Consider the following 20287-nt stretch of genomic DNA (forward strand, 5'->3'; position numbering starts at 1 on the left):
ACATTAGTTCATCAACAAAAGCCACAGAGAACATTTTACAGCAGCACAGCATCTACGGATAAGCCTAGGACAAAAGACTCGACATCTCCAGGAAAGAGGAGCCATTTACGAGGAACCTCATTTTGTGAACAGAGTTGTGACTAACAAAATAATGTGTAAAGAATTACCTGCTACTATTCTAAGGAAGGAAATACACTTGAAAACTCACGTAAGCTAGCAACTGTGGATATTATTGTAATTCCTGCCATTCTTCCAAATAGCGCTCATATTAATATAGTGATGCACAAATTGATTTACCTGAATAATTAACCTTTACTACAGCATAACTACCTGAGGTACAGATTAATGTTTTCTATTCAGCTTAAGACATAAACCTACCAGAGAAATCACACTCATTAAATATACTGCAAAAATCAATTGTTTCCTGCCACTCTGAGGAATTAATATCAACAATTAAGTTGTGCAGTATTTTTAAAAGCTTATATCCATCTGTCTGTGCCAATTAAACAAAAACAGCAAAACAGAGCAAAATGAAATTAACAAAGAATGCTAATAAAACACAACTTTTCTGTTGATGTCTTAGATATATAACTTTATTCATTATTGTACAACTCTTGGTTTTTTACATGTGGGAGATTTAAAAAGTCACCCAGTGATTTTTTATAGTGCAACCGTATGCTAGATAAAGATATTTAAGCTGTCAGTATAAACTGCTTCTGTTTTCATTTTGCATTTAATTTCAATGCCAGACTCAAGGCATAAATTTTTCATCACCTGCAATGCTATGAATAAAAGATTAAAAAAAGAACTGAGAAGAAATTCTAACACATGCGGTGCATGCGGCACATTGTGCAGACGCAGTGTTCATAACTAGATGTTTAATTTCCATCTTTTTTTTTTACATCAGGAACATTATTATTTGAGTTAATACATCATGGAGCTAATTTCCCCGTATTTTAGCTTTGCAGAATTCAAGTTTACCTAGTTTGGGCCAAACAGGCCATTCATTCCCCTTGAAACCTGAAGTAGACGCCCTAAGATTCACATGCTACTTTGTTAGCACGGCAGGATTCTATTACTCTCGTATTTCTGGAAAGGGAATATTTCAACATCATATATTTTTGTTTTAGTCCATGAAATAGCACGTACGTTAACCTTGCCGGAAAGTTCAAAGAACTCAGAATTACTACGATGGTCCCACCTAATATCAGGTCCTCATTAAGGCTTGCTTCATGTTCTCAAACCGAAGATAGAATCAATCCCAAGAGGTCAAGTTATAAGCTCAGTGCTGAGGCATTTTTTATTTAGTGCTTAGGACTATTTTCTGTAGCACGATGCACCTTCACTGTCACTTTATTAGCCTCTAAAGGACTCGCAGACCAAGACGATTTCTAATTCCCACCAACAGACTCTTAGCGAGCAAGGGAGGCGCAAGAGCCCTTCCTAATCTCATCAGGAGGGCCCGGCGTTTATTAGCCTTGTCACTCTCTGAAACTCCACTTTCCTAGGGCGGTCAAGAGCCTGCTAAGGACTCCAGGCCTGTCGGGGACATCAAGAGTCAGTCCCTCGGATGTTAGTGGCATCTAATAATGTCTAGCTTATTGTCTTTGGCTCTAATTACGCAAACTAGCTTTTTTATGGTTATTGAAATTAGGTCTAGGGAAAGCTTGGAAAAAAATAAACCAAACCATGTTCTGATACATTATTATCAACGTGGTATCCAATTAGCTCAGTTGGTTAGCTGATAGTGCTAATGAGACCTCGGTCACTGGTTCAATTCCAGGGGGGCCAGTTAGCTTTACTTTGTTCTATGGTCACAGATGGATACCTCATCTTATCCAGCTGTCTTAAGTGCTACTGGTCACCAAAATAACCAAATGAGAGCGTATGAATGGATCCGCGCAAATCCATCCCTACAACTAGGCTCTAGAGGGCATCAGTATCATCTTTTGTGACCACCATAGAAAAATTAGTATTTTAATATAAAACCTCCTTTTTTTTTCTTATTGTTTATGACTGCAAAGCAAGCACTTTAGATCTTAAAAATCATTTCATGAGCTCTAACTAGACTTCACAACATCTCTATGACGTCGGCAAGTTTAATTAAGCTTACTTTACAGATGACAAAGCCCAAAGTGAGAGGTTAAGTCACTTGTCGGAGGTCACATAAAGTGTCAGGGGCGTTTCTCAGATTGGAATCCCTGTCTTCTGTATCTCATTCCATCGTGGTACCCAAGAGACTGCTCTGCCTCTATGGAAACAGCCTGAAGTCACAGTAATATGTCACTATATTATCACATTATTTTTCATTATGCTAGAAGACACAAGCTTAGTGAGAAGGCATGGGGAGTCAAGGACTACAGATGTATCTCCCTTTAAGCAACAGAAATGTATGGAAATTTGGATTTGTTGAACAGATAAATTAGAGGGTGTCATGTATCACTTAGTCTATGCTACCTCATATTGTTATTAATCACTTTTTTTTTTTTTTTTTGGCTTGCTCTAACTTCCCAACTAGACAGCATGCACAGGGAGCAGACCACGTCTAACACAGCTCTTGGAATCTATAGCAGGTATTGAGAAATATTTATTCATGACAATGGCATTTGATTGGAGAGAACAGGAGAGTAGGACTTCATATCCTATGGGGCTGGCAAAATAGGAGGTGGGAAAACCTTCATGATGGTGGGCAGGATTTTTCCTACTGAGCCTCTACAATTATAGCAATTCTAGTTTGATATGTTATGTGCAAGCCTAACACAGATCCTGGATACCAAGATGGAGAGGACCTAGAGAGACAATGCACTAAAGGGAAATGTTTTCAAAGAGTAGAATGCTTCAATGGCGGGGTGGAAGAGGCAGCTCGATGCAGCTATGGGAGGTAGCAGCGCAATAGGACCCTGTCGACCGGAAAATGATGTTTGAGAAAATTAGTTGCTCGGTATTACAGAAAAGGAAAAAAAAAACACACATGAAGGTGGAGTGAGGTAGGATAGTAAACATATTTTTCATTTTATAAAATGATTATTCCTAAGATGTTTTAAAGCATATTTTTCTCATGTTTGAAGTGATTCTTTTTTGAGAGAGAGTGCAAGCACACGCAAAACTGTTGGGGGTGATGGAGAGGGAGAGAGAGAATCTCAAGCAGGCTCCATGTCCAGTGGGCAGGAGCCTGACGTGGGGCTCTATCTCACCACCCTGAGATCATGACCTGAGCTGAAATCAAGAGTCTGAGGTTTAACTGACTGAGCCACCCAAGTGCCCCATGAAGTGATCTTATTTAAAAGTTATTTTTTAGAAAGTTTCAGAAATACAGCAATTAAAGATATTTAATTCAGAAATACAGCCTATAAAGATATTTCTCCCTCGTGTAACTGACCTAGATTCTTTAAGTAAAGGATCAAGTCAAGAATTGTTGGGGTGGCTTTGTCAAAGGAAGAGCCATTTTAGAAATAGGTCTTAACACCCATGGAATCCAAGATGGAAATGGCAGACAGCACCGAACTGAGGTATAATGTGCATGTTCCTGGACATGGGCCAATCCAGGTTTTTCATTTCAATAGTCCCCTCCTTCCTGTTCATTAAATCTCTATCATTAAACCTGGGTATTGGAATTCTTCAAACAGCCTTCTCTAGCCTATGGTCTGATCACTAACTCTTATAGTGGTTAGGAATAATCACTCTCTTTTTAAAAAAAATACGAATATCCTGTACAAAATTATTAGAATATATAAATTCATTGCTCAGTTGTGTTAAAAACTAGAAAAAAATTAAAATCATTTAGTGCTTATTCTCAGGTGAAATATGGCACTCACTTTCATGCTACACAGATTTACAGAATAATTACATGGTCGATATAGTTCAATTTTCATCTTCTGACTTTTAAAATAGTATTAATGAATTAGTGCTTTATACCATCAGAGCTTTGATGATAATTTACTCACTTTAATGTATGAGAAAATGTACTGAGCACCAGTATTTCAGGGACGGTTTCTTCCCACCAGATTAGTGTTTATTAACCTATGAGGCTTCCAGGGTCCGTGAACCTCCTGGAAGTATACCCAAAGTTTGGAGGTAGATGCATATGTTGCCTGTTTCTAGGCAAAGAGCTCTTCTTAGAACTTCAAAGGAGTTCCTGTATCAAAAAAAGGGTATGAACCACTACTGCAGATTTTCAGCTTGTGTTTGCTTTTAAGAAGTTAATATTCATCTCTCTGTAATAATTAAAGCTATCTATATTTACATATATATTGTCCAGTTTAATTGCTTTATGAAGTAGTGGAATACTCAAAGAAAAAAAAATGCTATATTTTGTTTCTAACAAGGGAAAAGAAAGAGACACAAATGGCAGCTACAAAAATTTACACTAATTATGTCCATACTGAGCAGTGGGAGAGATTAATAGGGACGGTTAGAGAAATGTCGTTCCTTGAGATAGTTGAGATGAAAATAAATCCTCTCTCTAAGATACATTAGGTGTAGTTCTTCCTAGGAAGTCGAGCGCTAGACGAGAAATCCTGGGGTCCTTTCCAGGATTGTGATCTCTTTACTAGGTGCCTCTAGAAGATGTGAAATAACTGTTTTTATTCATTGTCAATCAAACACATTAGTTCACCCACATGCTATGCTTAGCTAACCTGTCTTTTAAAAAAGGAAGCCTATTTTAAACCCAAATACCCCAATCATACACACAAACACAGACACAGAGGATGAGACAATCGAGAACCCGGTTCTATGTGTATTTGTGCCATCAACTCACTGTCTCACTGAGTTCTCAAAAGCAAGTTAATCTCGCCAAAAACCCCTGAAATGTTTTGTTTGGTTTTGTTTTTCACTCCTAATTGCCTTAAATCCAAAAGGTTGGATTTGACGTAAGTCAAATGTTTCTCAGTGCATCTCAGATGACTGAAAAGTGACAGATTCTCAGTTCCCAATCCAGGTTTATGCAAAGAGAATTGCTCAGAAAGGGCCCCGGGAATCCACAGTGTAACAGGTAATGTGGGTGACTCGTGATCACACAAGTTTGGGAAACCTGGATGTGCTATTCTTAGCCCTTTAAGATTTTTGGATTTGGGCTAGTTGGTATGTGGTTCCCTTCTTCTGAAGAACTTCCATGTATTATATAATTCACTCAAATCAATTTCACCTGGAGTCTGGGAGAATACATTTCCAATCATGAAATGAATTGTTGGTGAATATGCAACACAGCATTCCAGCAGTTAATTCAAATTTCTATTGTCAAGGAATGTAAGGGAATGGGAACATGTGTATGATATTAAAAATAACAGCTTTCTTTATCCTCCTTTAAAAATCAGTACTGATTTCAAAAGGCATTGATAAGCACAGGGTCAGCATATTTTCTCAGTCATGCTCTTGGGGAAACATTAATTTAATATGGTCTTCTGGACAACTGGTTCTTTTTGGATCTCACAAAAAAAAGCTTTTAATTCAAAAAGGGAACGGCAGGGTATTGGTGGAAAATTGCAAAAGGTTTATGAGGGTTTGTTTTTTTTTTCTCCTTGATTAACAAAATTGAGAGCCAAGACACCTTCTGTTTCTAATCATGTTTCTATTAACTTGGACTTTTTTTTTTTTTCCAACCTGAAAGTGTGGGGTGAAATCTTATACTTAGTTCTATGAAGGCACTTGCCAATATCATAATGCAATTACATTTGGCCACTTGGAGAATAGATCTATGACCAAAAACATTGTTAACAATGGACACTTTCGCCTGGGGTTATGTTTTTTCCCCCAGTAATAACATAGCATATTTAAAATAGTGTAAGCCTATATATAATACAAATACAAGAACAAATGCAAGGTAATGACACGTCTACTGGCACATACCAACGTTTCCCAACCACCGGTATGTGATTTCAGGTTTAGATCAGTGACCATTGATTGCAACTAAGCTACAGAACAGTATCCAAAGTGTGAGAGGTGACCTAGTAGAGAGAAGATGGCCTTCTTCAGTTTCTAAAAGTAATGCCCAGAAAATACTGATATATTTCCAGAGTCTTCTTCATGCTAGAAATGCTACAGAATGGTTGTTATTGCATAACAATGAACTACTTTCTTATACATACAAGGCCATGCAGTCATTTTGGGGTAATCGCTCTGTACTCAAATGGTAGCTCCATTGGTGTGTAACTGTTCGTGTGAATTCAGCTGCCCCTTTTAGTAAAGTATGCAGATTTACTTTTCCCATTTGGTCAACTCCAGGGAGTAACGCTAAATCTCATTACGTAACCAAGTGATTTTCATTTGGGGTGTATATGGGCATTTTTAAAAGTGAATTCCTACAGATAAAGAATTGATACTTGGAGTTTTTTCTAAATTTTATGTGCCAACATATTTAAATTACTACAGTTGGACAAACTTTTGATTTCAAACCGTCATCTTACAATCATTCTCTCTGTAACAGAAGCTTGGCTCTACTGTTTCTTCACAATAATTTTGTTATACCCCAAATTCAAGATTCATCCTTTTAATATATTGAAAGTGATCATCTTCTCAATTATTTGTAAGTCTTAGGCAAGTGATTAGTAAGGCGAATTTGGAATGCCCTCAGGAGGATGTGAAATCACTCATGAAACACACAATGTGTTTTTTAACATTACTGTTAAACAATCACCTACGTTTCAGGGTGACTTAAGATGTTTTCCAGCGCTTTCCATGTTGATCTCTCTACTAGTATTCCCATTGATAATATATCAGCAAACTAATGACCCAACATTTGAGACTGTTGAACTTGACTTGCTTGAAGCTTCTATTACACAATAAATTATTTTAAACACACCTTTTGGGTAGTTCATTTATTTAAATGACCCCTAAACCTTGGGGATAATTAAGAATAAAGTTTTACGTAAGCTTCATTTTTAATGGTTTTCTGGTACCTTTCTTCTACGGTAGTCTCATCTATGTTGTCTTTAAAATCTATCAGATAAATATATTACCAGGTGTAATTATTCTAAGCCGCATCATTATTATTATTTTCACATTTATAATTATTTATTCATTTCAAGTTACTCGGCATGCTATTAATGGGCCATATAGTTACATATCCTAATTTGTTCTTGTGACTTATAATTAATTTAAACAGAAGTTCAACATAAAGTATTTTAAAGTTTATAAAAATTATTTTTTTGTGTTACATGCATGTCCATAGATATAAAACTCAAAGATTTTTTTCTTTCATAATATACTATAATACGGTTACAAGTGCATTGAAATTCATCTTGTTAGAATGGTAGTAATATATCCCACCAGGACTACTGTTCCTAGTAGCAATTTAAAATAATTATTGTGAGACTTGATGCTAGACATCAGGTTTGCAATAGAATTACAATGAGGGAAGTGTATTAGAGACAAAACATTGCTGGAAGAAAACTTCATAATGGCGCAATTTGGAACTAAGCCTCAATTTTACAGTAATAGATTCTCTTTATGATGGCACAAAGGAGTGAATGCACTTAGCAAATTTAAATCTATTATTAGTCACACTTTGTGGATTGCAGTGCAAAAGGAGAAAAGAAATTAGCTTTTTAAGTATGTTCTTATATAAAACAGGTTCTAGTAAGAACAGTCTTATATAAAATCTCCTTGTTACAGTTCAGAAGCACGGTCAGTCGTTAGGACAGCAGGGAGTTGTCCAGGTTTAAAAGGCTTTCCAAAAGAGTTCCGGAGGTCTCTAATTTCAAATTATAAGTTTCTGAAGTCGGGACACATTCAACACCAGTACATTTCTTATTTACAGAAATTCAGTATAGGACAAGCGAGATGGAGTTAATTTGGTCTCTGCTGCTTACTGCGATCTCTCTCCTTGAATGAAGATGTGTTTGGAGTTCACACTGTACTATACCTACTTTTAACATGATTTTGATTACAGTAGGAGAACGCAACAGCATTAAGCTGCTATGATTTGGCACTCATCTGTGTAAAAGGAGCTTCAATTGTCAATTTTGCAAAAGAAGCCAACAGTAAGAATTCAGTAGGAATTTTTAGTATAAAACCAAAACACTAAAGATCTAAGCTTCCATTTTCAAGTTGAGTAAAATGTAATATATTTGTCTTATTTATGATCCATTTTTCCTACCTCATCTTAAAATAAGGCTCAATAGAATATTTGATAAGAGCCTAATTTAGTTTTAAACTAACAAATAACATATCCATAATGTCATTGACTGGATACATAGGGATGCAGCTATAATCCTTAAGAAATATTAAACAAAATTCCTATCTGAGATGTTTCAGTGAAGTATTTATCTGTGAAGAGGAGTGGAATCACCTGACTGAATTGGGAAAGGTTAAACATACATACAAATTAATGTCATTAGATGGATGGGATAAGAAAGCGAGGACAAAAAAAAAAAAAAAAAAGAATGGCCACCTGTAAAATAAAGTTCTACACAGCCTACATAGGGCAGATAGAAATAAAATACAATAATGTAAGGGAATTACTTTTAAAAAGCCTTTTCTCATAAACTATCCACATTCACTGCCCATATTAACACTTAACGTTGCTTTTTTATTATTTCATTTTGCTTCCGTAGCTGGTTATAGCTGGCTTTGTTGAGTAGTAGTAGTAGTAGTCAGTTAGTAGTTTATACATAGGCTCAGCCAACATTCAATTAATCTCTAAAATATATACTCTTTTCCCTTCACTTCAGAGACATCGCCCTCTCCTGGTTTTCCCCCCACTTCCCGTCTCCAGTATGTTTTTGGAGCTCAGCACTGTGCCTGTCTCTCCCTCTATACACGGGGTTGTATCACCCATTCCCAGGGCCGCAGGCAGACGTATGTGCTCATGACTCCCAAGCTCTTTACTGACCTCCAGACCCGTTTAACTGTCCACCTAAAGAGTATCCATCTATTTTCACACATTCCATGGAGGCATCTCAAACTCCATGTGCCCCAAACTGAGTTTGCATCTGCTCACTCCCTGCAATCACATAACATTCTGTCCCAGGTATGTTCTCCATCTCAGGGGATCCAGTTAGCTGTCCAAGCCAGAAACCTGTGTATTACCCCAGAAACATAGCCCTTCCATCTCGTATGTCTAACCAATCTCTTAGTTCACATGCTTTTACCTCCTATTTCACATACTTGTCTATATCCATCTATTTCCCCTGCATTCTCTACGTTACAGAAGGAAGATTCTTCCAAAATAAAAAATGAGAGGGGAAATGATTGATAAATATAAACAGATAAAAAAATTTTAACATCACCTCAGGGAAAAAAAATCCAAATAAAATCAAAGATAAATCACAACTCAGAAAAATATTTGCAACATATACAGCAAAGAGTTAATGTGGCTAATCAATGACTCTTCTAAATCAGTATCTAGAAGAAATAGGGCAGAGGAGAGAAACAGCCAATTTACATAGAAGTAAAATGAGTTTTAAGAATCTGAAAAGATGCTTAACCTCACTCATTGTAAAGGGAATGGACATCAAAACTAGGTATCATTTTCCAACTACCAGAATATGAAAATTAAAAAAATTAGAGCATGTGGGGAAAATGAGTCCTACCTTACACTATTGATGGGTATGTAAATTAGATAAATAAACAAGGATGCTTGCTGCAGAAATTTTTACAAGAAAAATGGAGGATGATTTAAATATAAATTGGGTTTTGGTTAAATAATTTATGGAAACCCATATTGTGGAATATTAAGTTCTAGTAAAAAGAGTAAGATGGGGGGGCGCCTGGGTGGCACAGCGGTTAAGCGTCTGCCTTCAGCTCAGGGCGTGATCCCGGTGTTATGGGATCGAGCCCCACATCAGGCTCCTCCGCTATGAGCCTGCTTCTTCCTCTCCCACTCCCCCTGCTTGTGTTCCCTCTCTCGCTGGCTGTCTCTATCTCTGTCAAATAAATAAATAAAATCTTAAAAAAAAAAAAGAGAGAGTAAGATGGATCTTCATGAGGTCATAAGAAAAAATCTCCATGCTATGTTATCAAGTGGAAAAAGATAAAAACAGTTGTATGACGTGCTCTTATTTCTATAAAAAATGGACATACAACATATATACACATGTATATGCATAGATAGAAATTCTGTGAACAACTGCTTAAGACATGTTCACAGTGATTGCCTTTGTGGAGCCCTTTGAAACTGAGACATGTGCTGCTTTTTCAATTATTAAAAACAGCTAGCTATAAAAATTACAAATACTATCATGCCATTCTCACCTTTAAAAACTTTTATGGCTTCTAACTACCACTAGGATAATGTTTGAGTTCTTGAATAAAGCTTATGTAATTATCCAAGACCTGACTTCAGCCTCATAGTGACCCTTCCCCTTTCCATCCCCTCCCACAAACTGTACTTCCGGCCACAATGAACATCTTCCGTTCCTCAGACGCACCTGGAAAAATTTTTTTCTTCATGGTTCACCTTTTCCTGGCCAGCTCCTCATGCTTCAAAACTCAGCTTCAAAGTTCCAGTAGGAAGGCTTCTCTAATTTCATATCCCTTTCTTACAGCACTCATCACGTTTAATGCTTAACTCTAGGTTTTTCCTATACCTAGACCCCAAGCTCCGTGAGGGCAGGTACGATGTTTCCCTTGTTCTCAACTATAACCCCAGTGATTAACATAGTGTCTGGATAAATGGATATATATGAACAAAAAAACTGAGATATTTGACTGATTGATTTTTAAGTCTGACCAATCTTTAGTAGGGATTTTGGGAGTAAAACAGGAGGTAAAGAATGTGCTGAAAGTGGGTATTTGGGGTGCAAAAACACTCTTAACATTCATAATAACGACAAGCATAGAGCTAAGAGCAGAAGAATATTTAACAACTGATCAAGGGGTAAAAAATAAAAAGGTGTAGAATATGGGAATGAACAGAGTGAGAAAGGATGAGTAAGAGTATTTTTCTTGGTGAATGTGAAGCTTTAACTTGACATAACAATGGTGGAAATAGGGATGAGGGGCTCCCTAAATGAAGCCAAGAATGTAAGCAAACAGAGGGTCTGTGGAGATGTGGTTTCCCAACAAAGCTGCTCTGTTTCTGCCCGAAGGGAGACTCGGCCTTCTCTGTTCCCTGCGGCTTTATGAGGACTCCGTGTCAGACCCAGGCTAGAGTTTCTCTGCTCTCCGGAAATGGGCACAGTTAAGACATAGTAGAGGAGCCTCCCAGAGGCCCCATGGCCCCCGGGGATTGAAACATTGTTGCTAAGCCATACACTGCACCCAAACCTGTGCAACCTCCAGGAGAATTCTGTTGAGTTCTAGGACACTCTACATGCTTCAGAAATCTTGAGAGAAACATACAAAGTGAGATATCCAATCAGAGAAAATAGAAAAATGCTTCTCTTTCTCATTCAGCTGCAGCAACACTAAGGACAGCTGGCTCACTGTTTTCCTTCAGTTGTCCTCAAGCCCTCAAGGACTTTTCTTCTACCAAATGGTCATGTCTGCCCTCTTTGCTCCACCTTCACCACTTTCAATTGAATCTTGACCTCCGTCACTTCTCTGGAGAACCTGCCTTCTCATTTCATTCCTCCCCACTTACGATCCATTTTCTCCTCACATCTGCCAGAATAGGTTTCCTGTGCTAGGCGCTCTCTCGAAACTCCATATGTTTTCTCCATCAGTGATTCCTTGCTCCCATTTCTTCAACAATCAGTTGTACACCAATGACTCCCCAATTTATGTTTTCGTCCGGACCTTTCTCCTGAGTGTCCGGTAAGAAACTACCAGACCAACTTTTCTTTCCCAAAGACCTCTTCCTCCGGGATGTCTCATCTTGTGGATGCCATCACCTGCTCTGAGTAATCAAGCTACAAAGCACTGAATGATCTTTTGCTTCTACCTCAACCACTTAACATATTTTACTAATTCTTCTTCCTAAGATTTCCCCAACTGTTTGCTCTTTTTTCATGCCTGCTGCACTGCAGGGATTCTAGTCCTCGGTATCTCTGGTTTAGTCTTTAATTGTTTTCTAGGCTACAGTTGTTCCATCCCTAGACCATCCTCTGATCTGCCAGGACAGCCTCAGCAACGAGAAGCCTCCAAAGGCTGACCAGAGTATACAGTACAGGCGGTGTCACTACCTGAAGACAGCTGACAGTTCCAGCCTTATTTTCAACAATGCTTTTCAACCATGCTTTTCCCACCTTCTCACCAAAATGAACAGCTCTCCATTTCTAAACAGTGCCAAGTTTTTCCACATCTCTGCCCTTTGCCAATTCAATTTCCTCAGCCCAGCATGTGTTTTCCCCCGCTTCTAGCTGGCCAACTCCCGGAACTGTTTCCATTCAGTCTCACAAGTCATTTCTTACATGCAATTTTTTTTTCTCTTTGCCCGCAAGATAAATTAATTGACTGCTCATCTGCATTCTGGTAATACATTAAACACACATAAAGCAATGTGTTAGGACCAGCTGTTTACGGGCAAACACAAATCTGATTCAATGCCTACACCAGGAACTCCTGGACTCCTCCAGTGCCTAGCACGGTGTCTGGCACGTGGTGATCACGTAATACCTGCGGACCATACTGAATGAGCGAATAGACAATATTCTACGCCTTTGTTTTTCTACATCAAAGTTAACTTTGTCAGACGGACAATCAAAGAACTTTGAAATTGTTCATTCCTTCCCTGGTATCATTTATTTTTCAAGCCTCAGAAACAGGGCTCTGGGCCTCATGTAGATCATAAATATCCTTTATTTGCATTTATAACCATTTCTGAACCTTTGCTTATACTATTTCCCCTGCTTGGGAAGAGTTCTACCCGTGTGAAGTTTCTAAGTACATGTCTCTTGTCGACTAAGAAACTCTAGAACTCTCTGCATTTCATGCTCGCTGTGTACTCGTTTTGCATTGCCTTGGATGTACACCATTTGTATGACATGATTCTTTGCACACACCATGCAGATTTTATTTTAGAAATTGAACAATATGCAATTGCCAATATTCAAATTTTTTGACCTATGAAAATAACAGTTGCCTATGGTTCAACTCATTAAAAACTTTCTGAAGGCAGGTTACCATGTTTTTTCTATTTTTTTTTCCTGGGCACATTTCTATGCAGATAGTAGGTAAGAGGTTCCCAAACTGAGGTCTGCGAAGCCCTCTGAACTTCCCAGATCTTGTTCGAACTCTAGTGGCGCTCATTGCATTCTTCACTACCATGTGAATGTATTTTAAAAAAGAAAGAAAGAAAGAAAGAAAGAAAGAAAGATCAGTCTAACTTAGGGGATGCCCTTGGTGAGGAAGTGAAAATAATTACTTTTACTGAAACTTGACTCTTGTGTGTTCATCTTTTTAATAGTGTGCATGATGAAATGAGAAGTGCAGATAAAGCACTTCTACTACATACCACCGTACAATGGTTGTTTAGAGACAAAGCACTTGTACGACTGAGTCGCAGGCTAAACTCACCACTTTCATCTTAGAATACCATTTTCACTTGAAAGAACAACTGAGAGGTATCTGGCACATATTTTCTCAAGAACGAACAAAGTGGGACAGTCATTTCAAGGACAGCAACTGACAGTTATTATTGCCAATGATAAAATTCAAACATTGAAGCAAAATCAGAATTTTGGAAAACTTGTATTTGCCACCACATACTTGACAGCTTCACGATATTTAAAGATTTTTCTAAGGAGATCAGTAGTGATATTAACAATAATAATTTTTGATATTATATATGGTATGTATCAACATCTGAAGATCTATATAACTGAGTGGGCCAATATTTTCCACATGAGCAGTACATGAAGTTACTAAATGTTACATAGTAGAAAGATTTATTTGAAGCGCGAGATATGGTTTCAGATTCCATGTTGCGACTAACCTTTAAGCTCTCTACTTGTTGAGTTTTGGTGTAGTATCAAAATGAAGTAGGAATAAAAATATTCCTACATATCTGTGTGAGGCCAGATTCCTTTCCATATACTTCAACCAAAGCAATATATCAAAACAGATTCTATGTGGGATGAGATACAAGAATCCAGCTGTATTAAGCCAAACATTAAAGAGATTTGCAAAAATGTAAAGCAATGCCACTCTTACCGCTATTTTTTTTGTTTGAAAATGTAGTTATTTTTCAAAAAAATGTCATTTATGTTAATATATAACTGGCTTGTTATTTTCAAGTAAACTAAGAATTTACTTTTACTTTTCAAGTAAACTAAGAATTACTCAGTTTTAACTTCTAACAGAGTAAAAATCATCAGAAATAATCCACATAAGCAAAAGCTTCTTGGGTCCTCAGTCATTTTAGGAATGTCAAAGGGTCCTGAGACAAACAATGTGAGAACCTTTGCAGTAGATGCTCAATAAATGTCTAGAGAGTTAGTGAATCAGTGAAGCAGTACAAAGGAAACAAGGAAGGTTGTGATTACCTCAGCGCCATTGTTGATTAGGGGTCTACTCTAGTGGGCTGCCTCAGAGAGTTGGCCGTTAACCTACCCAATCACCACAATGAGAAATAAATGAGGATTAAATCCTACTCGGTTTCAGAAAACAATGAGGTTTTCTGTCAGAGACAAGTCAACGGAAGCTCAGTTTTACATGGAGCAAGAGTAACTATTGTTTAAAAACTCCAAATAAAAAGAGGATTCACAGAGTAGATGCCTCCCCCACCTTGCAATGGTTCCAAATGTCAGGCGAGGTCTTTAAAAACAACTCTTGGACTTCCCTTAAATTGCTTTAGAAAATGCGAGTTAGGAATACTACTCCATGGTCTGTTTCCTAGGAGGCTGGATCACCAACCGCACAATATTGGCAAGTAGCCAGTCTACTGGCATTGAAGCTACGCTGTCACAACACAACTCCTCTGGGCGGGATGGGTGTGGGGAATGGATGGCGGTGGAATACTCAAGCAGCTGCTGCTTGGTGAAGGGAAGTGGGGCAACCATAAGGGGAGGGGGCAGGAGCAACACTTCAAAGGAGCACTGAATAACAATGTCGAAAACATGTGGCAAAGTTGTTGACTGCCAAGAACCCACAGCAGCCGACAGACTGGTCTGCTATGCCACAAATAGAAACAGGGTGGCTCTTTCTGAGCAAAGGCATTGGGCCAAATGCGACTAAGAGGCAAGTAGCAGCTGCAGCCCCATATCAAAGGAGGATCTTTATAATATATTCTACGAGAAAAGGATTGTTGGTCATGCTCTGCCTATCTATTCAGCCACACCTGCACAGATAGATGTCAGGAGCCCAATCTTGAAAAATGAAGCACTCTGAGCAATAAACGGCACACAATTTCTCAATAAGTGTCTTTTTTTCCTGAGACCTCCCTTCACATTTTATTTATTTATCCCTCTCATGCCATAAACTGTTTTCAGCCTAGCATTCTAGTTATACTTGCACAAATTTGATTCTTCCATAGCTACTGGAAACTTCCTGAAGTTCACTTGTTTACCCTTTAAAATATAGCACAGTGATATATACATAGTAGGTGCTCAATAAACACAAGTTGAATAAATGAAGTCTTAAAATTAGCTAAGCAGCTTCATTAATATTGCAAAACTGTCACCCTCCCCCCCGGTCACATCTTGATTCCTTCTATTTGTTCCTCCAACAAATATTTATTGAGCCCCTACCACACGCAAAGTAATATGCTAGACGATACTGGCCATGTCAACGTGAAATTGACATGGACATTTCTAAGTCTCCACAGTTCAATAATCCAGATTAGCCTATTTACTGAAAACTGAAGACATAATGCACACTTTGCTGTTTTTGACCATCAACATCACTATGTCTATGGAGAATGAAGAGAGGTAAAAAGCAGGATCGAATTCACAAAAGATATATGCAAGGAGAAAAAAAAAAGTTCGGCTTACTTTGCTATAATTCCAAGGATGAATAGGATGCTCTCCATACAAAATAGTTGTAGTTGGTATAGAATAGAAAAGATGTGCCCAGAAACATGGTGTGCTCATTTAATGAGCAGCTTGAGTCCATAGCTAGAAGCAACATAGCTCAACTAAGAAAAAGCCTACTTTGGAATTTACAAGAACTTACAATCTTCATGTACCATACAGGGAATATAAAGAACAATTTTCGGGTGGTAAGATTAGTTCACATTGGCATATGTAACAGAATAAGTTTGTGGAGTTTCCTTTTCAGGGATTTGTTTTTTTTCTTCCAGATAGAAGGTTAATTATCATTTTGAGATGACTGAACTCTCTCTCTCTCTCACCCTTAGCAATTGTTGGATGACCCTTCAGGACCCTTTCAGTCATAGGACCACCAGTGAAAATGAAAGTAACAGGGTTTATGAGCAATATGTCAACTTAATCAGTTTTACTAAAAAACCAAAAGAATAATTATTGATATCACCTGAATTTACATTTGTTTACATTTATTCTTTCATTTCAACAAAATAATTATCGAGTATATAATGTTCCGGGCACTGAACTACTTAATACATCACTAGATGAAGAGGCAAGGTCTCTGTCTTTAAGGGGCTTACAGAAAACAGAGTGCCAGGGCGCCTGGGTGGCTCAGTGAGTTAAGCGTCTGCCTTCAGCTCAGGTCATGATCTCACGGTCCTGGGATTGAGCCTTGCTTCAGGCTCCCTGCTCAGTGGGGAGTCTGCTTCTCCCTCTCCCTCTGCTCCCTCCCCCGCTCTCTCTCTCTGACATAAGTAAAATCTTGAAAAAAAAAAAAAAAAAAGAATACAAAGTGTCATATAAATGACTCCAGTATTACAGGACAGTGACAATGAGGCTGATCAGGTATGGTTCTTTGCACGCTAGGTCCAGAAAGCCCCAAACTGTCTGAAGGATAGCTAAGATAAGAGCAACAACAGATACTCTGATTACAGAGACCGTTCTCCTGATTTTGCTTTAGCTTCTTTTGGGTTTCTTCATTTGTAGACAATTCCTCCCTTGCAGAAAGAAAGGAGCTCACGTGTTGTACAACCGAAGAGAAATCCGAGCCTTAGAATATAGTATTATTGGCCCTGATTAGGCTGGTGTGTATCATGTGCCCATTTCTGAACCAATCCCGGAAGCCAGGGGGATCGAATGCACTGACTGGCTCGGTCCCCAGCTCACTTCCCTTTCCCTGAGGCACACAGGTGTGGAGGGAGTGATTCCCCAAAGCAGAGACAAGGTACTGCTGTCTCACAAAGGAGGGAGTGATGTTAGACCGCTAAAACAACAAACGTTCACTTCCTGGGAATACACATGCTTGTCAACACAGTCAAGAAAGAGTCTTTGAGAACACTGGAGATAACACACTGACCTAAGCATTTTTCAAGATTAGAAAGATGTGGACAAAAAGCTTATAATCTAGAAAGGGTGCCAGGAAGATATACAGATAAAACACAAAGGAAGAACTCCTCTGTACTTTGGAGAACTGTTGAAATAGTTAATTTCCCATTGTGGAAATCAGGAAAACACCCTGAAGGAAGTAGCCTTTGAAATGGAAGCTGAGAGCAGGCTCTATCTTGACCAAACACGACCTCGCCATAACCTCAAGTAATATAGTTTCTCCTTACCCTGGAATGACCTTTGGATATCCGTCATTATCTTGTTCTAAAAACTCTTTCTTCAAGAGCTGACAAACTTTTCCACCTGGGGTTTCCGGGGGCAGAACAGGATTACCGTTACCCCTGGTGCCTACCTTAACCTCGGGGCCCAGCACGCACTTGCTACTCAAGCCATCTTGGTTGAATGAAGGGATAAAGGAGAATCTGAATGAGCAAGCACTACGGCAACACGTTAATGGGTAGTAGATGAGATTCCCGTGGTCATGCAATGTCAATGTCAAAGACATCGCTACGCCTTGCCTACAACAAGCTGTTTCTCTACAGGTTCCTGTGGAGCCGCCTCGCTCCCTCGGCCGGCCCTCGGAGGCCCATCAGGAGCATCGCTGACACAGCTCGCATTGTGCGTCAGAAATCCAACCTGGCATCCACCACACCTTCAGTCTTTCAGCATAAAACAAAGTGCAGCTTCCCCCACCGAGCATCGTGATTAAACAAATTAACTATGGCGCTGCCCGCAAATACACACACTGGAGTGCAGGAAATGAACAGATACAATGGCCAAGTCTGTATTTAATTTTAATTAAATTTCATTCTGTAGCTCAATTAATCCACATCTCCAAATGTCAGCAGGACTTAGGCAAATGGAATGACATCTGCTGCTCCGCACAGGACTATAAAACCTTCACTGCAAGCTAGGTCTCTGGAAGCACACCAGGAAAAATGAAATATCTTTATTAAGTGTGTAGCAATGTATAGAAGCCTAACTCACAGTCTAATGAAAGAACATAAACTAGGAAAGAAAATTAGACGAAGGACGTGAGTGGTTGCGGGTACGGCAAATATTGCTCAATATCCTGCCTAGTGTTATTTATTGTTTTAAAGTTGCATTTGGCTTTATATCTGTTTCCTCTCATATTTACTTAGTGGGCTTCCCAATTGCCCACGTTGAGGGGTGTGTGTGTGTGTGTGTGTGTGTGTGTGTGTAACTGACACGGATTTCTTTCCTGAGAAAAGGGAATCAGTGGAGTAGGGGTGATCTTTCTACATAGACTATGGAAAAGACAATTTGCTCTGCGAGGCCATTTGTTACAGGAAGCCAGAGGAGTAGCAGGAAGAGCGTGAGGTCTGACAAGCCTAGATTACAATTTTTGTTCTGCCACTTATCATATCAGATTAGAAGGTTGAAAAAAAAAAAAACCCACCCAACATTATCAATCAGCGAGACTGTTCTCAATTGACAACAACTGGTTTTGGGGAATGTCCGTGTAGTGTTTTTAGAAAATGACAATGTGGTCACTATTGTTGGATGATAAGAAATAGATGAATCTTAATAAAATAAATTTGTTTAGAATTTTGTGCCAGACACTGCTAGAGCTGGAAACACAATGGTAAATAAGACATGGTCCTTTCCCGGGGAGGAGAGAGGAACAAGTAAGAAATAATCACAATAAAATGTGACAACATTTCTATCAAAGAGAGACGCCCAAGTAACGACGCAAGCCCTGGAGAAGGGCCGGAGGCGCGGAGGTGGGCCCTTGCCTCCTGTGCGATGGCTCTGGAGGACTAATGGGGTTTGAGAAGATACACAGTGGGGGTGGGGGGGAGCGGAGGGAAAGGCATGAGCAATGAGAGGGAGGGGAAAGTAGTTTGTTTCTTACTGTTGGGAGAGGAGTTCAAAGTCTACAGACGAATTAAGTAGAGGATAAAGAGAGGAAGGTACCCTGAGGTCAGAATGACGGATACTCAGTACACCAGGAAGAACTCAGGATTTGAGCCTGGAGGCAATGCGGAATCTCTGAGGGCTCTGGGCGAGGGAACGATCAGATCTGCGTTTGGAAGTGCAGTGTGGAATATGGAGTAGAGGGGGAAGGGTGGCAGACCATGCCACCCCAAATATGCCACTTCAGCTTAAGGATTATTGAGTTTAAAGACACTAGAAAGACTGCCAGGTGCAGGAAGGTCACTCTGATCTCCCCCTCTATTCCCTGAAAGCAGGAGATAAAACTCTCAAGTGAAAGATGTTCTCCTTCTGCCAGGAGGAAAGAAACATTCTTATCAGCAGAGATGGGGGGTGGAGGCTGAGGGTCATCTGTACAGACAGACTTTGTTACAATAACTCTTATCTGTAGTCTCCCCATCTGTTTTAGTTACTTTTCCACAGTCGCTACTCTGTTCAAACTAGGACACAAGCACTTAGGTCTAATCACCTCTCTGGGTCTTCATCTTCTTACTGGGGCTCCCACGCACGGGAACAAAATCTGTATGATTTTCTCCTGTTGATCTGTCTTACGGCAAATTCAGGCCCCAGGCAGGGCCTGAGAGTGTAGAGAGAAAGTTTTGCCTTTCCCGAAAGAACATATTATGGGAGCAAGGAGACCAGCAGGAAGGGATTCCTGGCTTCTACTAAATCAACACGAATGTGGACACCTGGGCAAAGGAGGCGAGGGGAAATTTCGTTCTTACTTACAGGTCCGAGAAAGGGTTAAATAGGATAAGATGAAGACGAGTGTACCAGACATGAGAAAGGCCTTGCGGATCGCTGGCATCGCAGGTGGGCGGATTGTTGCTGTCATGAAAAATGGAAGGAAAGAGGAAGAGGGCACCCCGATGTCAGCGGGCCCCGCAGGGAGGCACTGTTATCCTCTGCTCAGACGTTACAAAAAACCAGCCTTTTCCCTACTCCTACTTTCTATTAATGGGAATTATTTTCCTAAGCATCCTGTTGGTCTCCCTTTCTTTACTTGTTCTCTTCAAGGGGGAGGTGGAACTTTAACCTATTGATAAATTTGGGAATATCTAAGCAGATTATGCCCACTGGACCCT

The 20287-nt window shown here is 39.3% G+C and overlaps 1 protein-coding gene across 3 annotated transcripts in view; it reads right to left on the minus strand.

Moving 5' to 3' along the window:
* Positions 1-20287, minus strand: part of KIAA0825 (KIAA0825 ortholog) — a 376584-nt gene that overhangs the window by 86855 nt on the left and 269442 nt on the right. The window lies entirely within an intron of this gene.

This window comes from Ursus arctos, unplaced genomic scaffold (assembly GCF_023065955.2).
Source record: "Ursus arctos isolate Adak ecotype North America unplaced genomic scaffold, UrsArc2.0 scaffold_5, whole genome shotgun sequence".
Classification (NCBI taxonomy): Eukaryota; Metazoa; Chordata; class Mammalia; order Carnivora; family Ursidae; genus Ursus; species Ursus arctos.